We start from the raw sequence: 23,095 nt of genomic DNA, 5'->3' as shown, positions 1-23,095 counted from the left end.
TCCTGACCCCCTCTCTGCTTGCCTTCTTCCAGCCCGGGGAGCTATCCGCTCCGTGGTGCTCAAAGGCCACTTCCCACATCCTCTAAGTATGCAGGCTCTAGGAACTGGAAACGGCGATCCAGTCCTTGATATACCAATCAAACATTAGTTCCAAGTAGGCAACTAACCCAAGCCCCCTTCTGGGTTCCATCTGGTATAGACCCCTGAGCATTGGAGCCACCTTGCTGCCCAGAGGACTTGACACTTGACTGGGCAAAGGACTTGTGACTGCCTTGGCTAGGAAACGTTTGGTCCCCTCGGCCAATATTCTGGCTGGTAGCCAGTCTCTCTCTTTCATGCCTCTGGCAGGTTATTTTAGGGTGTTTCTAGGCCAAGCATAGGAAGGCTGTAGATTATAATAAATTATAATGAAGCGAGACCTTTCTGTGTTCAGGTAATAGGATTTGGGTAGGTTAGTCAGAAAGTGATAGGCGAGCTGTCGCGGATGTATGTGAAGACAGATGAACTGAAAAGGGAGGTATAGCTCAGTTATTGACAGGCAAAAGTTCAAATCTCATTTGTGGTCATTTGCCAAAATGGTTTTCCTTTTCTAAACTGGTGGTGATCTCATGGCCTCTCAGCTTCAGTGTCACTTTTTTCTCAGTGCCCTTCTCTGATCCCCTCACCACGTCCCTCTAAAGTTGTTTCTCTGCTCCCCTTTCTCCCACAGCACCTTTTCCTTTTTGTATAGCAGTGTTACATATTTATTTTTGTTTAGCACTTAATCTCTCCTAATGTAAGCTCCATGACCATAGGGACAGTGCTATGTCCCCCTGTTTTTCACTTAGTGCTGTTTTCTGTGGTGCCTGCCACAGAGCAGGCCCTAACTAAATATTGAATGAATGAATGAATGGATGAGTATGAAACCCTCCTGCTCTGGAAGACCAAACACAGCTCCACACTCTCGTTGTGCTTTGGCACCTAATAAGATGATTTACTTCATTAACGGAAGTATATACTTTAGAATCACCTATCACTTTAGTAGCAGATTGGTTTCTCCATTGCTAACCAAAAACGTTGTTTTGATAGCCTTTCATTTTGGGTGGGTTGCGGAGAGGGTTGCATACACACACAAGTCTTCTGGTGCTTTCTCTATCTCAGTAGGAAGAGGACTGAGTTCTATGTAAGAAGAAACAAAGCTGTTTATCATTCAAGTCTGAACTGTTTTCATTATCCAGACCTTTCTAAGAAAATTAGACTGTTTCTGCAGTTTATAGTCCTTACAAGTTTAATCTTTTTTTTCACTCTATTTCAAAAGGAGGGGGGTTCAGAAAGTGATCTTTATTTATATCAGATGTTAATAGTTAGAAGCAATAAGAGTAAATACTGTCATTTAACTCATTAAAACGCTTATAGTGGGATTTGGGATGTTTGTAGTAGTTTGTGGCTGAAGATCACCTGCTCTTTTCTAAAGCATCTTCAGTGACGTATTCATAGTTGTGATTTTGTACAGGTATTTAACAGTTGATTCCGTATGTCTTCTGATGGAGCCACCTAACGGTGCAGTTTCTCAAGCAGGTGTGTGTGTGTGCGCGCGCATGCAGGTACCTCCCCCCCACCCCCCGTCCTCCAAGTTTTCGGTTTCCAGATTTGTTCAGTTTATCAGTTTGAGACACTTGTATTGTTACCTGGCCTGATGATGATTTTTCTGTTGATGGATAACACAGTAAAACTGTATCATATGGTCTTTGATCTGAAAAATATCAAATCCCTAGCCCTGAAATGGGGCTGGTTAGTTGTGAAATGGCCTCTTACAAAAGCGTGTTCAGAATATGCCCTCTGAGCTTGTGGGGAGATGCCTACGGTGCCCAATACAGGGTAAGCCTCTTGTAATTACAATTGCACACATATCATTACCACTCAAAGCTGTGAGTAGTGAAGAATTTGCAAGCCCAGCAAATGATTGCCATTTAAAGAATTCCAGAGTAACAACAAAGTTTGGACTGTTTTTAGCAATGTATTGTTTTGGTGGTAGACTGCTTTATGCTAAACTAAAGCTAAAATGAGTATCACGTGTTGGCCTCCACAGTCTTGAGTTAGAAATGGAAGAAGAGGCCCCACGTTTATCGCTCATGACTGCAGGTCCATCATGGCACAGGCAAATGCTTGCTACCGCCCTGCTTGCCCAGACCTCAGTTGTTTCTTCTCTGACCATGTCAGTTCTTTCTGTACTGCTGACATTCTCTCATCAACTCTTGTTTTTGTAATTGTTTTAAAGTAGGTTGTGTACAGTAGTCAATATTCATCCATCCATCTATCCATCCAACATTTATCGACCTCCTGCTTTGTGCAAGGCATTGTGGGAGGAACAGGTACACAACACATGCAGACCTGGCGGCTTGCGCTTCTCAGGCTAGTGGAAAAGGTAGACTTGAGTGCAGTGCTCACGACGGTACGTAACGATAAGCCATGGCAGGTCTCATGAAAGGAGATTAGAGAGGGGGGATCTGATTTAGGCTGCCAAGGGGTAAGGACAGTGGCATCGAGGTGGTGTTTGAGGTGAAATCTGAAAGTTGAGTAGGAGTTGCCACTGCCCTCCAGCCACACCCCCCAGGAACACACCTGGAATGGAACAAGCAGGTTTTCTTCTCCTTGCAGTGAGAGAGATCGTACACCGTGGGGCATCGCAGCAGGAGGGTGTCAGGAAGGACCACGTATAGGGCTGGGTCCGTATCAGGTGCTTATGGGGAGCCTTTAAGGAAGGCGGGTGTTGTCTGGACTGGGGGCAGGGCAGTCCCAGGACTGGGTGTTTTTAAATGTCTTCTGGAAGCAGGGAAGACTAGACAGAGGCTGTGATGGGTAAAGAAGCAGCAGTCCCTCATTAGCCAGGATTGGGGGATATTTGGTGACGTTTGAGGTTTGGACCATGCCCATGCTTTGTCTGTGTTCAGACATGATTACTGAGTGGCCTTGTTTTCATCTTGTCCCTTCCCAGTCAGAGTGGCCTTGTCTGTTGCTGGCGTTCTGAGTAGTTGTTTATGCTCCACAGGAAAGTGCCCGGCCAGCTTCCGGACGGCAGGGACTGCTTTTCTCTGCCCCTGAGCTAAGTAAGTGATGAGTTGGGGTAGGGAATAGGAGGTGGTAGGGGAGGAGAATGGCTTCCTAGTTATATTCTGTGGGTAATTCCTTATATCAGCCAACTCTAGACCTGGGACTATTGTTCAACTGTACACAGAATGAATGGACAGTTGAAATGCTATACCTGGGGAAGAGATCCAGAGTAATGCAGAGCAAGCCGCCGAGAACCCAGAAGTCAGGGCGGCCCTTAGTGAGAAAGATGGAGGACAGGAAGACAGAATCCTTTCACTGTGACAGAAGGAGCGTCTCTGATATGGTGGTTTTCAGAGTGTGATATGATTGGTATGAGAAACCAGCAGCATCAGCCTCCCCTGGGATCCCATTAGAGACACAAATTCTCTGGCCCAACTCTGACCTACTGAATGAGGAACTCGGGGGGTGGAGCACAGCAGCCTGTGTACTAACGAGCGCTCCAGGTGGTCCTGATGCATGCTCAAGGTCGCGTTGAGAAAGCCGAGGTCCAGAGCGTGGGGGTCACTGAAGAGTACATGAACACCCTGGCCATAAAATAAGATGCCGATGGGACACGTGACCTTAGAGGAGAACAATATGCTCCCGGTTCAGAACAGACCTCTTATGGAGTTACTAGAACAGTGCACTGTTGAGTCTTCTGTGAATCCAGTCCAAGCCAGACCTCTGACGCCTGGGCATCAGTGACACTAGCTGGCCCATCTCATTGTTAGTCACTTGGACTTTGGCCACAGTATCTCATCGGTCTTTCCTATCATCCTTTTTTCCTTCCATCCTCTTTAGAAGGGGTAGTAAAAATAGATTGTTTGCATTATTAGGGGTTTTGATATTTGTGATTTTTTGTACTTGGTACCTGTACATTAGTTTCCAATTGCTGCTGTTACAAATTACCACAAATAGTGACACAAGTGTATTAGCTTACAGTTCTGGGGGTCAGAAGTCTGAAATGGGTCTTGCCGGGCTAAAGTCAAGGTGTCAGCATGGCTGCGTTCCTTCTGCAGGCCCTAGGGGAGACTCCCGTTACTGACTTTTTCCCGCTTCCAGAGTCTGCCCGAGTCTGCCCACATTCCTGGCCTTGTGGCCCCTTCCATCTTCCAAGCCAGCAATGGCCAGTCAGGCCTTTCTGATATCATATCTCGCTGATACTGACTCTTCTGCGTCCCTCTGCCACATTCGAAGGGGGCAGGGACTGCATCTGTTTGGTCATTGTGTCCCTATGCCTTGGCACATGGTAAGCCTAAAATGAATACTTTTGTGGTAATTATCATTCCTCACCTTCTAGTTATCTCCACCCAGGTGTGTCTTAGACACCTCAAACAGAGCATATTGTAAAGTGAGCTCAGCATTTCTCTCCCATGGTACTTGTCTTGACTCTTTCATTCCCCATTTCCTTGAGGGTATTGCCACCTTTCCTGTCACCTCCACAGATATTCATCTCTTTCTCTTGCCTCTTCTTCCTTCTCTTCTCCCCTCTCTCAGCCCCTCCCAATGCAGTCAAACCCCAGGTATTTCTGGAATTACCGCCATGTATCTACTATCCTGCAGCTGCTTTAGATCCCGAATGTCTTGGCAGAGCCTTTGTGAAGCCCAGCAGCCACACAAGCTTTTTCTTGCTCCATGCTCATTCAGGTTGAGCTGTGGGTGCATAGTTTTCCCTGATGGGGAATGATTTCACTCTCTTCTCTGCCTTGTCATCTCCCTGTGTTAGTTTTCTTTTGATGCTGTAACAAATTAGCGAAACCCCAGTGACTTCAAACCACATCAACTGGTGACTGTATACTTCTGTAGGTCAGAGGTCCAAAATGGGGTTTGCTGGGTCAGTATCAAGGTGTTGGCAGGGCTGCTTCCTTCTGGACCCTCTGAGGGAGAACCTATTTTCTCCAGTTGCTAGAGATGGCCTGGATTCCTTGGCTTGTGGCCACATCAGTCTAACCTCTGCTTTTGTGCTCACATCTCCTCTCTTACTCTGACCCTCCTGTGTTTTATAAGGACTGCTGTATTACACTGGGTCCACCTGGATAATCCAGGATACCCTACCTTAAGGTAGGATACCCTACTTTAAGGTACCTTAACTTAAGCTAATTAAGTCAAGACCCTTAACTTAATTACATCTGCAAAGACCCTTTTGCCATGGAAGGTAGCATAGTTATAGGTTCAGGGGACTGGAGTGTGATCTCTTGGGAGCTGTTAGTCAGCCTAGCACACCCCTGGTTCATCTCCTGAGGCCTGCTCCAAAGGTTGCAGTACAACACTTCACCTTGTATTAAGTCAGTTCATCTCTGACTGGGTGTCTTTAGCTCCATTGCCCTGACTCACTGCCCAGCATACAGTAAGTGCCCTCTGTTGGCAAATGAATTGAATGAATAACCCTTTCACCCGAGTGCAGTCACTACTCAAAATTCTCCAAGGCTGTCGGTTGCCAGGAGGTGTGTGCAGTTGTGGAAAATCGCCAGGCAGAGCCTGCTGACAAGGTCTGCTTGCTGACAACTCACAGTGGCCTGCACTGCAGTGGATGAGAAGGACAATGCCACATGTGTCACGTGGCTTCCACAAAGAATGGCAAGTTTTAAGATAGAAAATTCTCTCTGGCAGCGGTTGTCATCTGGGGGCGATTCTGCCCTCCAGGGGGACATTTGGCAGTGTCTGGAGACACTGGTTGTCACAGCTGGTCGGGGGAGAACAGTCGAACTGGCATCTGGCAGACAGAGGCCAGGGATGGTGCTGCACATCCTACAGTGCGCAGGACAGCCCTCACCCCAGCATTCCGGTCCAAATGTGGGGGAAGCTGGCTCTGAGTGTTACACACAGATGGCCGGAGCCCCATTTCCCTCCTTCATCACCAGCTGCTCTGGAACAGAAGGTTTTCCTCTGTAGCCACAGCCTTTGTTTTATGAATGAACCATGAAGTCACTAGAGAGCAGGACTCTGGCACCCTTTCACCATTTTATTCTTTGAGCAGAAAGCGTTTCATACAGCTCTTGCCTCTCTTCTGTCAGTACCTGAGTCGTGAAGTTGTTCAACTTATTTGTCCCATGTTTGGCTCCCCTGGTCTTTTGCCATCCTAGTGGGATGGGCTTATATGCCGGGCGACAGATGATGGGTCCTTCTGCCACTCTCACACATCGGTCCCTGGAGCTGAAAAGCTGGAAAGGTCTTTGGCAGTCATGGCCTGTACCATCAGATGATGAAACTGAGACTTAGAGAAGCCAAGTGACGTGGCCCCTTGCTGTGGAATTCACCTCCCTTTCAGTAGGGGAGAGCTGGCAGTTTATGTAGATGCTCAGTGCTGAGTAAATGTCAGGCTCCCACTTCCCCAGTGAGGCTCTTTCTACAGGCTGTTTGCCTGGTCAGTTTTTAAAAACAGCGGTATTGACATATAATTCACACATCTTACGATTCAGCCCTCTGAAATGTGTAATTCAGGCCATGGCCAGGTAGCTCAGTTGGTTAGAGTGTCATCCTGTCCCGATACACCAAGGTTGTGGGTTTGATCCCCTGTCAGGGCACATACAAGAATCAACCAATGAATGCATCAGTAAGTGGAACAACAAATTGATGTTTCTCCCTGTCTGTCTGTCTGTCTCTCTGTCAAATTCAATACATAAGCATTTAAAATAAAATACAATGTTTAATTCAATGGTTTTTGGCATATTGCATTATTTTTTAAAAAATATGGTGAATATGTATAACAAAATTTGCCATTTTAACCATTTTTAAGTGCACAATTTAAGTGCCAATTTAAGTGACATTCACAGTGTGCGCAACCCGCAACACTACCTATTTCAAAACCTTTTTCATCACCCCTCCTGGTAAGTTTCTAACTTGAAGATTAGAGTGTGTGTCTGCTGGAGATTTCTGGACCGCCCAGCTGCTTTGGAGAACACTTGCTGGAAGCCGAAGGCTCCCCGTTGAGAATCCACAGGAATGGGAAAGGGAGTATGGCTTCGTTGTGTTGTAGTATTTTTGGTTGATGCTTCTTTGGGGAGGTACTTCATTTTTGCTCTGTCCCTCCAGGTACCTCCCTTGGTTACAACGTTTGTCCTGTGGGGGAATTTTGAATGTCCCTATATCCTGAAGCATTTGTGAGTTAGTTGCTTGGGTAATTTCCTTGGCAATTAACTGGGCTTCATTAAGGCTATTTCAATCGTGGGAAAAAACCCGGCAGTGCCTTCCCACGTGGAGGGTTGAGAGAACCCACATATATGGTATATGCACCTAAATTCCTTCAGTTGGCAAAGATACACTGGCAACGTGGTTGCTTATGAGCATTTAGTTTTCAACTTGATTGTTATTTTATGGATACATGTCTTACAGTGAAGTCTATGGTTTTCATTAGGGGACTTTTAAACAAAACAAAATGTTGCTCACAGATCTTCAGTGATAAACTGGCATATATTTAGCCTGAGGAAGAAAATAATGAGCAAAAAAAAAAATCCTGTAATATTTGTCCTCATTGAATTGTGTTCAGTGGGCAAGAAAAATCCAGTAAAGGCTTTAACTGATTCCTTCCAGTGCCCCGGGAAGCGGCGGGGCCACCACAGGAGGCTGGTCTGTCCCCCAGGTGTGGGGGACAGAGTGGCAAGATGAGGTGCTATTCAATTCATACTGCTGTTTCTTCCTCTGTATCTTGGATTAAATATTATAAATATTTGGGCACTCATTAGTTTCTCATTTTGCATAACAAATTTTAAGTCCTCTAGCACCCAAATTCAGCATGTATAGACTGTTTAAATTACCATCTCCTTAAACTTAAACTTCTTACCAGCCTGTGTGCAAACACCAGCCCTTTGTTTTTGCCAGATTTTTCTGGACTGTTCTAGACTTGGAAGACTTGGGGCCCTGTTCTAGGTCTGGTCCTCTGGGACTGCACCAGTTTTATCCGTCACACAACCCCTCCCCGTGTGAAAAGTCTTAATTAGCTTAGTGTCCTCTCTAATTATTCCAACTAGCTCTCATTTTTGGGCCTGGAGCTAGAAGGAGGTGCTGAATCTTGTTTTGGAGCAGGACTGGAAAACGCTGTCGCGGGTTTGCTGTGCCCTCCCCTTAGCCAGCTTCTTCAGGGAGCTGCATTTTCTGCATCAGACTGTCCCGCTACTTTCTGGGTGAAATTCCTCCGATGCAAATGGCTTCGTAAATGGGCTTTGCCTTTCTCTTGCTTTGATAGTTAAAAAAACAAAACCCAAAGGCTTCTTCACATGAACAAAACGGAACAGTTTTTCACCACTTAATCAGTGATTTCTCACTATTCTTTTGTTCTCAATAAAATATTAGATGGAGAACGGAGGTGTCAACTTAAGTTGTCTTGTTAATTAGCTCATCAGTGATACCTAACGCTCGGGCACAGTAAGTGTTTGTGAGTTTGATGGTGATTATCTTTATCTTGGCTTAATTGCTACCTTTGTCAGAAAGGAGAGTAATCAGCTTCAGGAAGGGGTTAGGGGGAGAGTGAGAAGTGTAGAGGTATCAGCAATTCAGGGAAAACTTTCAAAGGGGAAGGAGTTCATAATGTTCATCTGTTTCTTGGGCATAGAGACCACAGCCGCTCGCCAGAGAAATGTTAAAATTATTTTTTAAACTTAGTGTTTAGACTAGGTCATACATCCACACGATTTAAACTTGAAAAGGTGGGGAGTGCTTGGCGTGACAAGCCTCCTTTGCATCCCAGCCCTCCTGCTGGCCCGTGACCTCCCCCGAGGCCGTTGGTATTTTATTTCGCGTGAATTTGTTCCAGGCAGATTTCATGCGTTTACCAGCAGACAGGTGTTCCTGTTATTTTCCCCTTCGTTTCACCTCATGATTAATTGATGATGGGAGAACTCATATCTAGCTGGTGATTTTTCCCCTGGGCATGTGCCTTGGAACTCTGTGCCTGGGTCCTTCTTATCCAATATTGACCGAGGGACAGGTGTATTTAGGAAGAGTTCTCTAGAAGATTCTACTGTGTACTGCATCTCAACTGATCTCAGTCTTAACTGGTGGAAACTTTATCCTGGATCTCATTTTTCAACTGAGTTAGAAAGTGTCTTCCCACTTTCATGTCCTGTGTGTAGTAAGGACTTTAAGTGAGGAAGCCGAGCAGAGCCTGCTCACCAGAAAAAGGGGATTTATTCCAAGGCCACTGGATCTCTCCTGGAACCCAAGGGCCCCAAGGGGTGGCCCCCCTGCCCAGTGGGCCTCCTGGCTATCTCCCTGCCCCTGTCCCGTTCTCTGCATGCAACTCATTCATAGGGCACACATCCCAGTTCCAGTGACTTAAGAGTGACTTGCTTCGGTCCCAGTTCTAAATTCCCTCCCAGTTCTAAATTCCCGTTAGTGAGGCTCTGAGCCCAGTGGGGTTGGTGTTGCCCCCTGGGAACACACAAGCGGCTGCTCCACGCCCACACCACTTCTGAGCTGTGTAAATGTCTAAGGAGGCCTACTTGGTGCCTAGTATATGTCAGATGCCGAGATACAGGATGAGCCGCAGGAGGCCCTGCCCCTGGAGCAGTGCAGTGGGGTTGGGGTGTCTGGAATGAGGGTGCTTGAAACCCCTAAAACTGAGAACACCTCAGAGTGCCCTGGCCCGTTTTTTGCTGGCTTTCTCTTGACAAAGGGGTGATTGGTGATTCGAGGAAGTTCCATCTTCAGAGTCCCTTTCACAAGGTCCCTTGAAGAAGGGCTTCTGGCAGCGCCAGGCACAGTGAATAATAGGGTTATTTTTACCCTTTGTAAAATAGGGTAAAATGTTATGCTTCTGAGTAAATAATAGGGTTATTTTCAGCCTTTGAGACCCCACATTGTGTAACTGAACTTGGGTTCTTCTTTTGAGTTGGCAGCTCTTAAAAAATGTGGATGTGACTTTGGGGTACTTGCATGGGTTGGTGATAGCATGCTGTGCGGGCGGGGTACAGTTGTGACATTGTCTGGCCCTTTTAGGGAACCTGTGGGTTTTTAAATGGAGGAAGAGATGAAGGCATTGTAATAAACAGCCACTGCCTGGCAGAGAGATGTAGGGGAAAAAGGGGGCAGGGGACTGTCCCTTTAGTGTCTGGCTGTCTGCCTTTCCCCAGCCTCGTGCCTTCTGTGTGTGTTTCCCTCCCACCTTCTTTTTGTCCCCTCACCCTATCCCTCATTCCCCAAATATCCTCTCGAAGCCCTCTTTCCTAGTAACCCCTCCACCCACCCCTCCCTTCCCCTCTCCTCTCTCAGTCAGGCCCTTGTTCCTCCCACCTTCCCTCCCCTGCCCTCCACCCTCTCGCCTCATCTCTCACCCCTCATTCCCCCCACACCTTCTCTTTACTCCCACTTTCTTTCTCACCAAAGCTTTACTTTCCTCCTCCCTGCTCCCCTCACTGCCCGCTTCTCCCCTCAGCTGTCGGCTTCCTCTACCCAACCTCTCCTGACCCTCCCTCCCTCCTGTTCTCTCTCTCCTCCCCTTCCTCTCAGTACCTCTTTCAGGCCTCATTCTGTCTTCCTCTCCCCTCCTCCTCTTCCATCCCTGTGTCTGTCTCCCTTCTCCTCGTCCAGCCCACAGCTGTTCTCCGTATCCCCCATCGACACACTTTATCTCCTCCATACTGCCTGTCATTTCTTCCCCTTCTTACTAAGCCCCTCCTCTTTCTCCCTCCTCCTTCTCTTTCCTACCCCTTTACCTCCCCACTGCCTCCCCATCCCCCTCTATCCCCTAAACTCCCTCTTTCCCCCAGCCCCTCTGTCTGCCTCAAACCTTCTGTCTCCCCTCTCATCTCTCCCCCATTCCTCTGTCTCCCGTTGGCTTTCTCCCTTGAACCCCCAAGTCTGTGGTCTCTTCCCTCTGCATGTGTACGTTTGCTGTCGTGCTCTCTCTCTCTCTCTCTCTCTCAACACTTCCTCTCTCCCTTTTCCATACCCCTCCCAGTTCTCCTTTAAACCTTCTCCCATGCAGTATAACCCCATGCCTTAGGATTTTCTACTGATGTTACCACCTCCTTTGCTCAGTAAAAAGTATTGTAACCCATGAAATTAGGTGAAACAATCATTTATTTTTTTCTTTAAAAAAACTGATTGCAGAGAGAAGGGAGAGCAGGGAGAAAAACATCCATGTGAGGGAGAAACATAGATTGTTTGCCTGTTGCATGACCCCTGACTGGGGAAAGAACTCTGAATTGAACCCGTCACTTTTCCCTTTGCAGGTAGACACCCAAGCAACTGAACCACACTAGTCGGGGTGGAAACTGTCATTTACAGAGTGTAGTCTAAGATCAAGATGGCCACATGAGGATGTGTGGTGCCTTGGGGAAGAGGAAACCTCTGGGGAGGGTACCCCCAGTACCCACCTCTGGGAAGGGCTCCTGCCACCTCTCAGGGCAGGGAGAGTTGAGGACTGGAGTGACCAGGTGTGGAAGGTCTCCCCAGCCCGCAGCCTCAGGTGGTCTCTTTAAGAGCAGCTCCCTGCTGGTGAGCGGCTCCATCCCTGAGTGAAGGGAAGGGTGGGTGTGTCTTCTTCTAGCTCCAATATTCTCTAATCTGAAACAGATGGTTTTTATTATAAATATATAATGAGTATATTATAGAGATTAAAAAATAGGAAGCAGAAGAATTTAAATTGACCACCCATACTGTACCCCAATACAACCACTTTAATTTTATTTTGGCACATGTCTTTGCAAACTTTTGTACTGTAGGCTTGTGGGTATATGTACATGTATTCTTGTGTGTGTGTGTGTGTGTGTGTGCGCGCGTGCACACTATGTATCTTGTTTTTTGTCACTTCCTAGTCATCTTCAAAGCCAGTCTTTTTTTTTTAATTTTATTTTAATCATTGTTCAAATACAGTTTTCTCCCTTTTACTCCCATTCCAGCCCACCCACCCATCCCTCCCTACTTCCCTCCCATTACCACCCCCCCTAGTTTTTGTCCATGTGTCCTTTACATTTGTTCCTGTAAACCCGACCCATTCCCCCCTGAAATTCCCTCTTCTCTCCCCTCTGAAAGCCAGTCTTTTTAGTAGCTGAATATTTGAGTTCTTGAATGTTAATTTTGTAACTGCTTCTCTACCATCTAAGCATTTCGGTTCCTTCCATTATGTTGATAGTATAAGTAAGGATGTGATGCACATAATTTTCCTTTTTATCCTGTAAGAAAATCAGGTTTTAGGTAGGGCGACATTTCATATCCACTCTTTGTTTTAATAGCCTCCAAATGACTGGAATGGTCCATGACAATGGTAATGAAGAGGAGTTTCATCCATGGGGCGTCTTACATGTGGGTCTGCCGAGTACCTGCTGTCCTTGTGCTTCCCCTCAGTGTTAGTTCAAGAAACTGTGCTCATGTAGTTTATCATCCCTTCTATACCGTGTGTGTGTGAAAGAGAGAGAGAGACACAGGGGGTGAGTGGAGAGAGAGTGAAGGAGGTCCCTGAAGGAGACAACTTGTCGGGCTTTCATATTCCACAGCACTGTAGTACTTCACCGTCGCATTTTGAGATGATTAATCCTGGTTTAAGGTTCAGGTGTGAGGTTAGGGGATGCACAGTGAAAGGTGAAACTCTTGGGGATTTGCTTTCTTCTCTTTCTTTCCCCCTTCCCTCCTTGCTTTTGCATCATGTCCTGACCGGCATTTAAAGGAACCTTGTTTCCCAGACCTTATGGAAAACTGTGCTGAAGACCCTACATCCTCAGTGTGACTCCATATTTGCTTAGGATATGGTTCCAAGTCCTATGCCGACAAGGGAAAGGTCACGGCTCAAATAACCTTTCTGTGGTTTCCAGGCTTAGCTTTGTGTCATCATCATATACTCCCCTAAAACATACTGTGCCTCTAGCTTCAAAGGGCACCAGGTAACGGTGGCTAAAAGTCCAGCATCCAGGCTGGGACAACCATCTCAAAGCCTTGTCTTCTTGACACATTTCATTCGTGGACAGCATTCTGTAAAGTATTCGCTTAGTCGCCAAGTGTATGTCAAATGTCAGTGTATGTACCTGGAAAAAAAATGTAGTTGAATATTTATGATACCCTCTCTAGGGCAAGTCTTCGTGAAAGTTCTCAACTCTATGATACATGTTAGAAAGCACAGGTAGCTATGATAACTCATGCCAACTTTCTGTCTTTGTTACATTTTCAACTTGCCAGCAAAACTGGCCTGCACTGGGAGGACAGAAGAGAACGTGGACTCAATACTGCTGCATATTGGAATTCGATTACATTCTACAGGTGTTTATCGAGTGCCTGTCAAGTGTAAGATCTGATAACCAGAGGAGCTCAAAGATAGCTAGTGTTCCACTCCGTGACACATTCTACTGAACTTTCATTTCCCTTTCAGGGGGACATTGTGATGTGATCATTTCATGAACCACATAATGAAATGAGCAGTTAAACCAAGGCGTGTTTATTTGAACAAGTTCTGTTTATCCAGAAACAGGGTAAGGTGTCAATCTGAGGAACACTCGTTAAGTTAGAAGACAACTTTCTGAGATATGACAACGTTTAGGGAGCCTTTGAAACTCCCTGCTCATGGGGAGTTTCTAGAAACTCCAGGAAAATACGAAGTGGAATAACAGGGTTTCTCAAATGAGTAATGCGAAGTTCCCTTCATAAGGAAAATATTTTCCAAGAATCCCTATTTTACCTTAAACTTTCAAAACATGTTTATTAGCTTTTTGTGTATGTTATTATTGCAGTAAAAGATACATAACATAAAATTTCCCATTTTAGCTATTTTTAATTGTGGTAACATATACATGACATGAAATTTACCATTTAACCATTTAGAGTGTACAGTTCAGTGGCATTAAGTACATTCACATTGTTGTACAACCGTCATTACTGTCCCTCTCCAGAGTGTCTCACCTTCCCCACCTGAAAGTGCATGGCTATTAAACACTAACTTCCAATCCCCTCTCCCCAGGCTCTTTCTGTCTCTGAGATTTTGGGCACTCCATGGCCCTCATATAAAGGGAATCACAGAGTCTTTATTCTTTTTAAAAAATATTTTACTTATTTATTTTTAGAGAGGGGAAGGGGGGGAGAAAGAGAGGGAGAGAAACATCAATGTGTGGTTGCCACTAGCATGCCCCCTACTGGGGACCTGGTCCGCAACCCAGGCATGTGCCCTGACTGGGAATTGAACTGGCAACCCTCTGGTTCGAAGGCAGGCAATCAATTCACTGAGCCATACCAGCCAGGGCCAGTCTTTATTCTTTTGTGACTGGCTTATTCCACCTAGTGTAATGTCTTCCATGTTCATCCATGGCATTGCATGTGTCAAAAATTCCACTCCTTTTTAATTGCCTTGAACTTGTAAATAATAATGCCATTTGAAAATATAGGCATTTAATTAGGTAGAGGCTTCTTTTGCTTTTGGCTCATCTGTAAGTATGAGCCTGAAACAGATAAACAAATTAAGTATAAAGTAACCCAATTAAGCTCCCATCAACACTAATGGGAGACACGATGGTGTGTTTCAGAAACAACGTCATTGCTGGTATGACAACGCACACACTGCTTGGTGTCGCCCAGTCTTTCGCATTCACTTTTCTCTTTTGTGTTCATCTCTTTCTCTCTTCAAACCTCTGTGAGAATCCTTCCTTCATGCAGTGCTCTCTGAGGCCTTTTCACGTGGTACTGTGCTTTACAAAACAGTGCTGAAAGCGGATATGCTATTTGATACACGCAGACTCGGTGCCATGTGGACGGTGTCTAGCATCATTATAGAACATACACTTGCGAAGCTGTCCTCCGCCGTGCGCTCTGGCTCTGTCCTCTTCCCTGTGTTCTCTAGAGGAGACTGCCATCACGAGTCTTTTAAAAAACCATCTTTTCCTTTTTCTTTAAGAAACAGTTTTATTACTTCCATATGTATCTCCTAAAAACATATTGTCTGGTTTTGCTTGTTTTTTTATTTTATGAAACCAGCATCCGCACTGCACAGCGACTTCTGATTTGCTTGTCGCCTCTCATTTTGTACACCATTTATTTGTCCTGTCTGACACTCCGCTGTTTGAACGTGTCACTGTGTACTTATTCTTTCCACTGGTGATGGACTGCTGCATCACTCCCAGGTTTTTGCTACTATAAATGGACCAACTGTTACCATTCTTTTATTTTTTTAAATCCTCACCTGAGGATATGTTTATTAATTTTAGAGAAAGAGGAAGGTGGGATGGGATGGCGGGGGAAGAGAGAAACACTGGTATGAGAGAGAAACATCAGCCTCCTGTATGCACCCCGACTAGGGATTGAACCCGCAACCTAGGTTTGTGCCCTAAGTGGGAATCGAACCTGTGACATTGTGGTGTATGGGATGATCCTCCAACCAACTGAGCTACCCAATCACAGCCACCATTCTAATAAATGTCTCCAGGTGCACATGAGAAGTGTGTTTTTTAAAGGTGTATACCAAGGAGTGATTTTGCTGGGTTTCATGTTGCTGGATTTTTAAAGTGGTTGTGCCTACATGTGTTCCCAGTAAAGGAGGGAATGAACCAACTAATGAATGAAGAGAACTCCTCATTGGAGGAGAGAGTATGTGAGCTTTAGAAGTGAGTACCTGATTGCTTTTCACAGTGTGTACTCCAAGAGTGGAAATGTCTCTGCTGCCCCCATTCCCACCACCATTTGACATCCAGATATATTAGGGTAGAGGGTGAATTGCTGTCACAAAGACCCCAAGATAGCACAGCTGTCTGTTTTCCTCTCGGGCCACTGACTACTGGGCCATTCAAGCTGGGTGAATGGCTTGGCTTTGCAAGGTTATCAGGGCTGGGTTTCTTCTCTCTTGTTGCTCCTCCACCATTTCTAGATTGTTGCCTTTGTTGGCACCATGGGAGCTGACTCACTAGCCCAGTGGGAGAGGGAAGTGCAGGGTGAACAGCTCCCCTCTTTAAAGGATGGCACCTGGAAACTGCTCACGTAAGTCCCACCCACAGCCCATAGGTGAGAACTTGGCTGTAGTCTCAGCCCTAGTAGTGGCTGAGCCTGGGGGAATATCATCTCTAGCCATGTACCCAACACAGACTGGGGTGGGGGTGTATTAAGTTTCCTGTTCCCACTGTAACAAATACCTCAAAGTTAATGGCTTCAAACAATACGGAGTTATTGTCTTACAGTTCGACAGGTCGGAAGTCCAAATGGGTCGTCAGGGCCGGTTCCTTCTGGAGGCTCTGGGGAGGATCTGTTTCCTTTGCCTTTTTCAGCTTCTAGAAGTGGCCCACATTCCTTGGCTGCTGGCCCCTTCCTGGCATCCCTCCAACCTCAGCGTCTGTCATTACATCACCTCTGGCTCTTCTACCTCCTTCTTCCATCTTTTAAATACCCCTGTGATTACACTGGGTTCACACAGATAATCTTCCTCTCAAGATCCTTAACTTAATCACACCTGCAAAGTCTCTTTTGCCAGGTTAGGTGATATAGTCATGGGTTCTGGGAATTATCATATGGACATGGGATGGGGGGCATTATTCTGTTTCCCACCGAGGGAGGGAGGGAAGAAGTCTATTTCTAAAAGGAAGAAGGGGATTCTGGGAGATAATGATCACTCTGCTGCGTCATATGACTACATTTTTGCCAGTCTCGTGGCTGGGGATATGCTTTAAAGGTATTAAACTGTCAGAGTTGGTGAACTTGTTGAAGACAGGACTTTGTTTTCTCACACTTTGATTCCCGAGGGTCACATGTCTAAATCACATGAGCAAACTGTGTTTTTGAGGTCTACATCCTTGCGCATGAATGACTGTCCTCTGTCAGTCCTCTGTTTGCCATGTTCCTTTTGTGAAGGCCATTTCCAATTGGTCTTCTATTTGTGCTTTGCTCAGAGAAGCTATCAGAGCAGCTGGCATCCCTGGGATTAAATATACGCTGTATACTAAGAGCCTGGCACATAGTAGGGACTTCGTTACAAATGAAAAGAAAGGCCACACTGGCACACTGTACTAGACTGAGCCCTCTTGTGTCTAAAAAGTCCCTTATCATACATTTTGTGCATACAGTAGGTGCGCTGATCAAGCTTCCCTTTCCCAATATTTTCTGGCCCTCCAGCTTGTGTTCATTTGTGTGTGTGTGTGTGTGAGAGAGAGAGAGAGAGAGAGAGAGAGAGAGATGGACTCATTGTGTCTTCATGAAATTCTCATGTTGAAGTCCAATCTCCAGTGTGATGGTATTAGGAGGTGAGGCCTTTGGGAGGTGATTAGCTCATAAGGGTGGGGCCCTCATGATGGGTTAGTGCCCTTAAAAGAAAGGACAGGAGAAAGTGTTTCCCCCGCTCCTTCTCCTCCTTCTCCTTTTTCTCCTCCCTCTCCCTCCCCCTCCCTCAGTATTACTCCTGCCCTCAATCTTGATCTTGGACTTTCAGCTCCAGAACTGTAATGGATAAATGTTTGTTGTTTAAGTCACCCTGCATACAGTGTTCTTGTTATAGCAGCACAAACTAAGACAGCATGGGAGAGAAGGGGCAAATGTGAGGGCTATGGTGGTATCTATTTGTCAAGTCTCTGAGTTTGTCTCTCTGGTGGAAGACTGCAAATGTTTGCATCAGTGTTGATAGATACATAGAAGTTTTGGGAAGTAACCGAGTTTGAATCATCTGAAATTATAACTTTTTTCTTTCAGTCAGGATGTAGCAATAACATAAAAACAAATCAGTACTTACTTATCTGCCCAGTAAATTCAGTGTGTCTTAAAATGGGGTGCTGAACTCAGTCCTGTGGGCTGAGAGCGGGTGCCCGGAACACTGGGCTTATTAGTGGGAAGGTTGTGGGATGGGTCTGTGGGAAGGTTGCTGTGGGGGAGATCCTGGAAATCCACTGCAGAAAATAATCTTAGGATTGCTAGGAGCTGTGAGAGCCAGACCAGCTGTCTCAAAGTGGCCTGTGGTGTTTTTCAAATCTGGAATTGCCAGTGTTGGAGCATCAGATTAAGGTTTCATATAACATTTTAGATCCCTGGCTGCTGTTAAACATCAGGTTTTCTGGTGATCTTGGACTGGCATTCCTGCTTATCTGCAGTGAGGGCAGATCTGTTCAGATGGGTGAACATGTGACTTCAGTTTGCCCTGGTCCCCACCACTCCCTGTTGCACCCACAACATGAGCTGTGTTTGACAATCAGTTGCTAGAGATAATCAGGCCCATGCTGTTGTTCCCGGATCTCCTTACCCTCTTGGGTGCCTTGCCTACCCCGTAGACCACTGAGTTGGCCTTTAAACACTTCTAACCTTAAGAGTTTGAATTCTCTCCTGCAATTATAACTAGATTGTGCTCTCTTTGGTGGGGGCTGAATCATTCTTTCAGAGGGCGTTGCTGAAAATTTGCAGGTCATAATAACTACATAAACCTCTAGGCAGAAATGCTATTTGATGATTGACTCCAGGTCATTCTCCTTTGAATGTCCCAGTCACACCCAGCGGGGCTGGTGTGTTTTTCATCTTATCACCTCGGTCCTACCATGTGTCTGCCTGGCCCATGAGTGAGAAAAACCAATAGTTCCCAACATCCCAGGCTCCTCTCAGTTACCTGAGCCAGACTAGCTTTGTCATTGACATTGGCTGCCGACTCTCGTGTGCTCGTTCTGTGCTGGATGTGCCTTGGGAGTTGCTGTTTTAAAATAGATTGTCCTTTCAAGAGCATCCAGGTGGTGGACCTTCAGTGGTAGGAAAACATATTTAAAGGCACAGCATGACTGGAGAGCTCGAAATCACCCCATTTGGTGATGTCTTTTAGGGGTGGGATATGGATAAGTAAAACCAGGACCAGTTTGGGGTGTCCCGTGGGTAAGCATGTTTCTGTACTTCATAAGGTGGGGGGAGCTGCATGGGGGTAGGAACAGTGAGGAGGAGCGGGGCCTCGTTCTGTGCTAGCTCAGATCCTCCCCCACCATCTGGCAGCTTGTTTAGGAATTCTCTATGTTTTTTCTTCTGCCACAGATTGCTTTCTTGTGATAATGGGGGAGCTAAGTCGATAATTTGTCAAATTTATGAGCATCAGTTTTTGGATATAAGGTAGGGAAAACTTTCTGTGGTGATGACTCAGGCATCTGCCAGAGTCATTAGTCCTTGGCTGGCCCCAGAAGCACCGTCGCTTCCCTGCCTCCCTAGGCTCTCCCTGATCCCATCCCTCCATGTGGCCCTAGGACCGCTCCTGAGAGATCTTGGCTCGCAGCCTGGAACTGACGAGTTCTTGCTTAGGAGATGGAAGGGGATAGCATGCCTGACTAAAATAATTCATGCCTGCTATAGTCATAATTTCACTTTCTTGGGTTTATAGTTTGTTGTAAACGGGAAGAAACCCCCAACTGGGAATAAGTTATTTATTTTTGAGTGGGGGGTCATGGATGTGTTTTTTATCTTTGCTGGAAAATGCAAGGAAATCCGATCTGTTGTAGGCAGACACCATTGCCTCTTCCCTTTCCTCCCTTCCGCCTCACTCCTAACCCAGATACTTCTGGATGGATACAGGAAGGGTCACTGCTTGAGCAGAGGGCACAGCGCATGTGCTGGCTCAGGAAACCCCCGCGGGGACTGCAGGGATGCCCCTAACCATGCCCTGCAGACTGCCGTTCCTTTGGCACCAAGGTGAAGACCATGGCCGCCTGTCTCCTCCACGCTGGGATCTTGGCACCTGGCGTGGTGTCTCAGCCAGAATGGGCAGCAAAAGAAAAATATTTGTTGAATGAGTAAAAACAACATATGATGTATGACTGTAAAGGCAGAGTCTCATTTCCCCAAAGCGGAAATTGATGTTGGATGGTACCACTTATGCGCATCTCCTGTGCACATCACCTATGGTCAGGGGCGCCCGACAGAGTCATTGCTGCTCAGTCTTCCCTACTGTCGGCCCTGTCATTTCGTGAGGTGTATGTACATGTTTGGAAGTAGTTTTCTTGAGAAAGATCTGACGATATAAATAAAAAATTAGTCATGATATGGTCTGTGGGAGAATTTTGGCAGCATGCCAGTATTTGTGCTGAGACCACTCCTACCCTACATGTAAGAGTCTTCCTGTGACCCTTACTTAGGCATTAACAGACATTTCTTTTGCATTGAACTTGTCAAGAAAAAAAAAAAAAACAATCAGCGATTGTTCCTTGTGAAGGGTGTACTGTCACACGGGCAGCTGGTGGGCTGTCTTGTATTACTGTACCCTCCAAACTTTCCTTGCCATGGGTCCCGCACAGAAGAAATCTTCCACTTTATCTTTCTTAGTTGTGGTCAGCGTTCATGCTTGCCACACTTCCTCCTGGGGACGTAATGAAGCACATGCGTGGGCCCTGGGTTGTGCAGAGCAGATTTGAGATAAGGGAGCCGATGTGCTCGTGTCTGCAGGGTTCTCGTCCTGCATTTTAGGGAAGTGTCGCTGGCCCCCTGTGCAATGTACGATGTTTTTATTCTCTTTTCCCTCTTGCTGTACTTGATATTTAGCCTGAACCCAGTCCCCGCTGTTTCGCTTGGGGAATTTTTTTCTTCCTCCCTAGGTAGTAATAGCTTAGAATCTGCCCTCTTGTCAAAAACATAAAGTCTCCAGAATCATAAATTGGTAGTGAAAACGCTTCTGTCATTTGGCTTAATGTTTTAGCTGTGGCTGATGGTTTGGGAGGTTGCAGCATGACGGCAGGTCCCTTTGAAAGCCGCTTGGGTTGACTGCACTGTCGGCCGTCTGCTTTTCACTGTGTGAACACTCACTTGGTGACCACGCACTATCACGGGCATTGCTGTCTCTCAACGCTTTCATGGTTTGGAGAATTCTAGGACCCATATGCTGTTTCACAGGTAACCGAGACTTGCTGAAAATAGAGCTTAAAGGGCCCCAGTGTTCTGGCATTGGAAAAATCCTGGCCCTTTATTTGCAGGCCAGCTTTTGTTAGCCATAAGTACTTTCAAGCCTCGGTAATAGGAATCATTAAGCAGGACCTTTGTCATTTGGATTCTGCTCTGACTTTGAACCCTAACTCCCAGCTATTTGAAAAGAGAACCCCACTCTATTGAAATACGAGTGCTGACCACCATGAGGCTCTCCTTCTTCTCCCCACCCTCTGTTTAGGAGGATTCTGTCTCTCTGTGCAGTTAGGGTGCTCAACACCAACACACACACACACACACACACACACACACACAGAGACAACAACAAAAAAACAACATTGAAAAGAGTGAATTCTGCCTCTGGCTCTCTGGGAATTTATGGTACTGGTCAAACAAATAACCAAAACAGATTGGCATATACTAGCTTTGAGGCCATTGAAGAACAATGCTGATATGCAGACCCATGCACCATGGGGTCGGGGTGGTCTGAATGGAAATTGTTTTCATTATACATGGTTACAAATTGATGCATTAAATGGTACTTAAGACTAGGCTTAACTTCCATTGCTCATTTCATAAGTAATAATCTCATTTTACTATCCCCATTCTTGCCCACCTTCGGTTACAGAAATAACTCTGAGTGGGTTTTCTTTTTACAGATCTGTGTCAAGCAGATAACTCACAAAAATGGCACAGGCAAAGTGTTCTATTTAGAATTGCCCTGCGATACAAAACCATGCGTGTTTTCTGTCCCTGGGCACTGGTTCCTCTGGAGGTAAGGCCTAAGGACGTGGAGGCCAATGGCAGCCAGTGGCATGGAGCTAGGCCTTCAGGGCAGGGCAGTTGGAAGTGCTGTGGACTTCGCATAGTTTTACTTAAGGAAGAATCACTTATCCATCAGGCCTAAACCAGGCTACTGTGGCATTTGATAACCAGGTATATGCCTTTCCTATTGTTGCCAAAACAAATTTACGTCAGAATTAGGAGAATTTTAAGTTTTACCACAATATTAGGCTTAAAACAGCACAGATTTATTGTCTTACGTTCTGTAGGTCAGAAGTCGGATGCGGGTCTCACTGGGCTAAAACCAATGTATTGACAGGGCTGTGTCAATACAATGTGTTGACAATATGTGTTCCTTTCTAGACACTCTAGGGAAATTTCTGTTCCCTTTTCTGGGATTAGAGACTGCCTATATTTCTTGGCTCACGGCCCCCTTCTGCCATCTTCAAAGCCTGCGACAGTGGGTCCTATTCTCATATTGCGTCTGACCTTCTCTTTGGACCCAACTTAGACTTTTTTTTCCCAAACATCTTTTTTTTTAACTTTTTTTTCTTTTTTTAAGATTTTATTTATTTATTTGTAGAGAGGGAAGGGAGGGAGAAAGAGAGAGAGAGAGAGAGAGAAACATCCATGTGCGGTTGCTGGGGGCCGTGGCCTGCAACCCAGGCATGTGCCCTGGCTGGGAATCGAACCTGCGACACTTGGGTTTGCAGCCCGCGCTCAATCCACTGAGCTACGCCAGCCAGGGCTCCAACTTAGACTTTTAAGGATCCTTAGAATTATATTAGATCCCCCTGGATAATTCAGGCTATTCTCCCTATTTTAAGGTCAGCTGATTAATACCCTTAATTCTGTCTGCAACATATTGTTAATATCCCTTTGCTGGTATTTACAGGTTCCAGGGATTAGGATGTGGCCATCTCTTCTAGAAGGGCCAAAGGTCAGTTGTTTTGATGGTGTCCTGTGTGGAAGACATCTTCCATCTTTGCAAAGTTTGAGGAAGTTGGCAAGGAGATTTCTTTCAATTCAGCGGGCCATGAAGTTTGTCAGGTGCCTTGCTTCTCTCTGTAGGATTCTCCTAGAGTTTTGATGATCCCAGCTGGGACCCTCACCTAGGGCTACCCTCCAAGGGCTGCCGGGACTGGGGATGGCCTTGAAAAAGAGCAGGGAGTCGGGGTAGCTGGTAACAGCTGGGCTGACCAGCAAGAGAGGAATGAGGAAGCAAGGGGACAAGGACAGGAAATGACAGACAACCCTGCCCCTTGGGAGGAAGAAAATAGACGATGGGGTTGGTTACATCTGGCCCCAAAGAAAATAAAAGCATGGGCTTTTTTGTTGTGTGCTTTGTGGTTGATTCCTTTGTTGAGTCAACTTGGAGACTCTGGGCTAAATAAATTAGTTTGGTCATGTTTTGGACATGCAGTATACTTCAGCCCCTACAAGCCCCAGGGGTTCAGTGTGGACACTTGGTGTCCCAGGG

At 46.0% G+C, this 23,095-nt stretch overlaps 1 protein-coding gene across 6 annotated transcripts in view; it reads left to right on the top strand.

The window, feature by feature from the left end:
- The window catches only part of SH3KBP1 (SH3 domain containing kinase binding protein 1), a 317,351-nt gene that overhangs the window by 920 nt on the left and 293,336 nt on the right, over positions 1-23,095 (top strand). The gene's annotated exons all lie outside the window — the stretch shown is intronic.

The sequence above is a fragment of the Phyllostomus discolor genome, chromosome X (genome assembly GCF_004126475.2).
Source record: "Phyllostomus discolor isolate MPI-MPIP mPhyDis1 chromosome X, mPhyDis1.pri.v3, whole genome shotgun sequence".
Taxonomy (NCBI): Eukaryota; Metazoa; Chordata; class Mammalia; order Chiroptera; family Phyllostomidae; genus Phyllostomus; species Phyllostomus discolor.
This window is presented reverse-complemented; position numbering and strand designations above follow the sequence as displayed.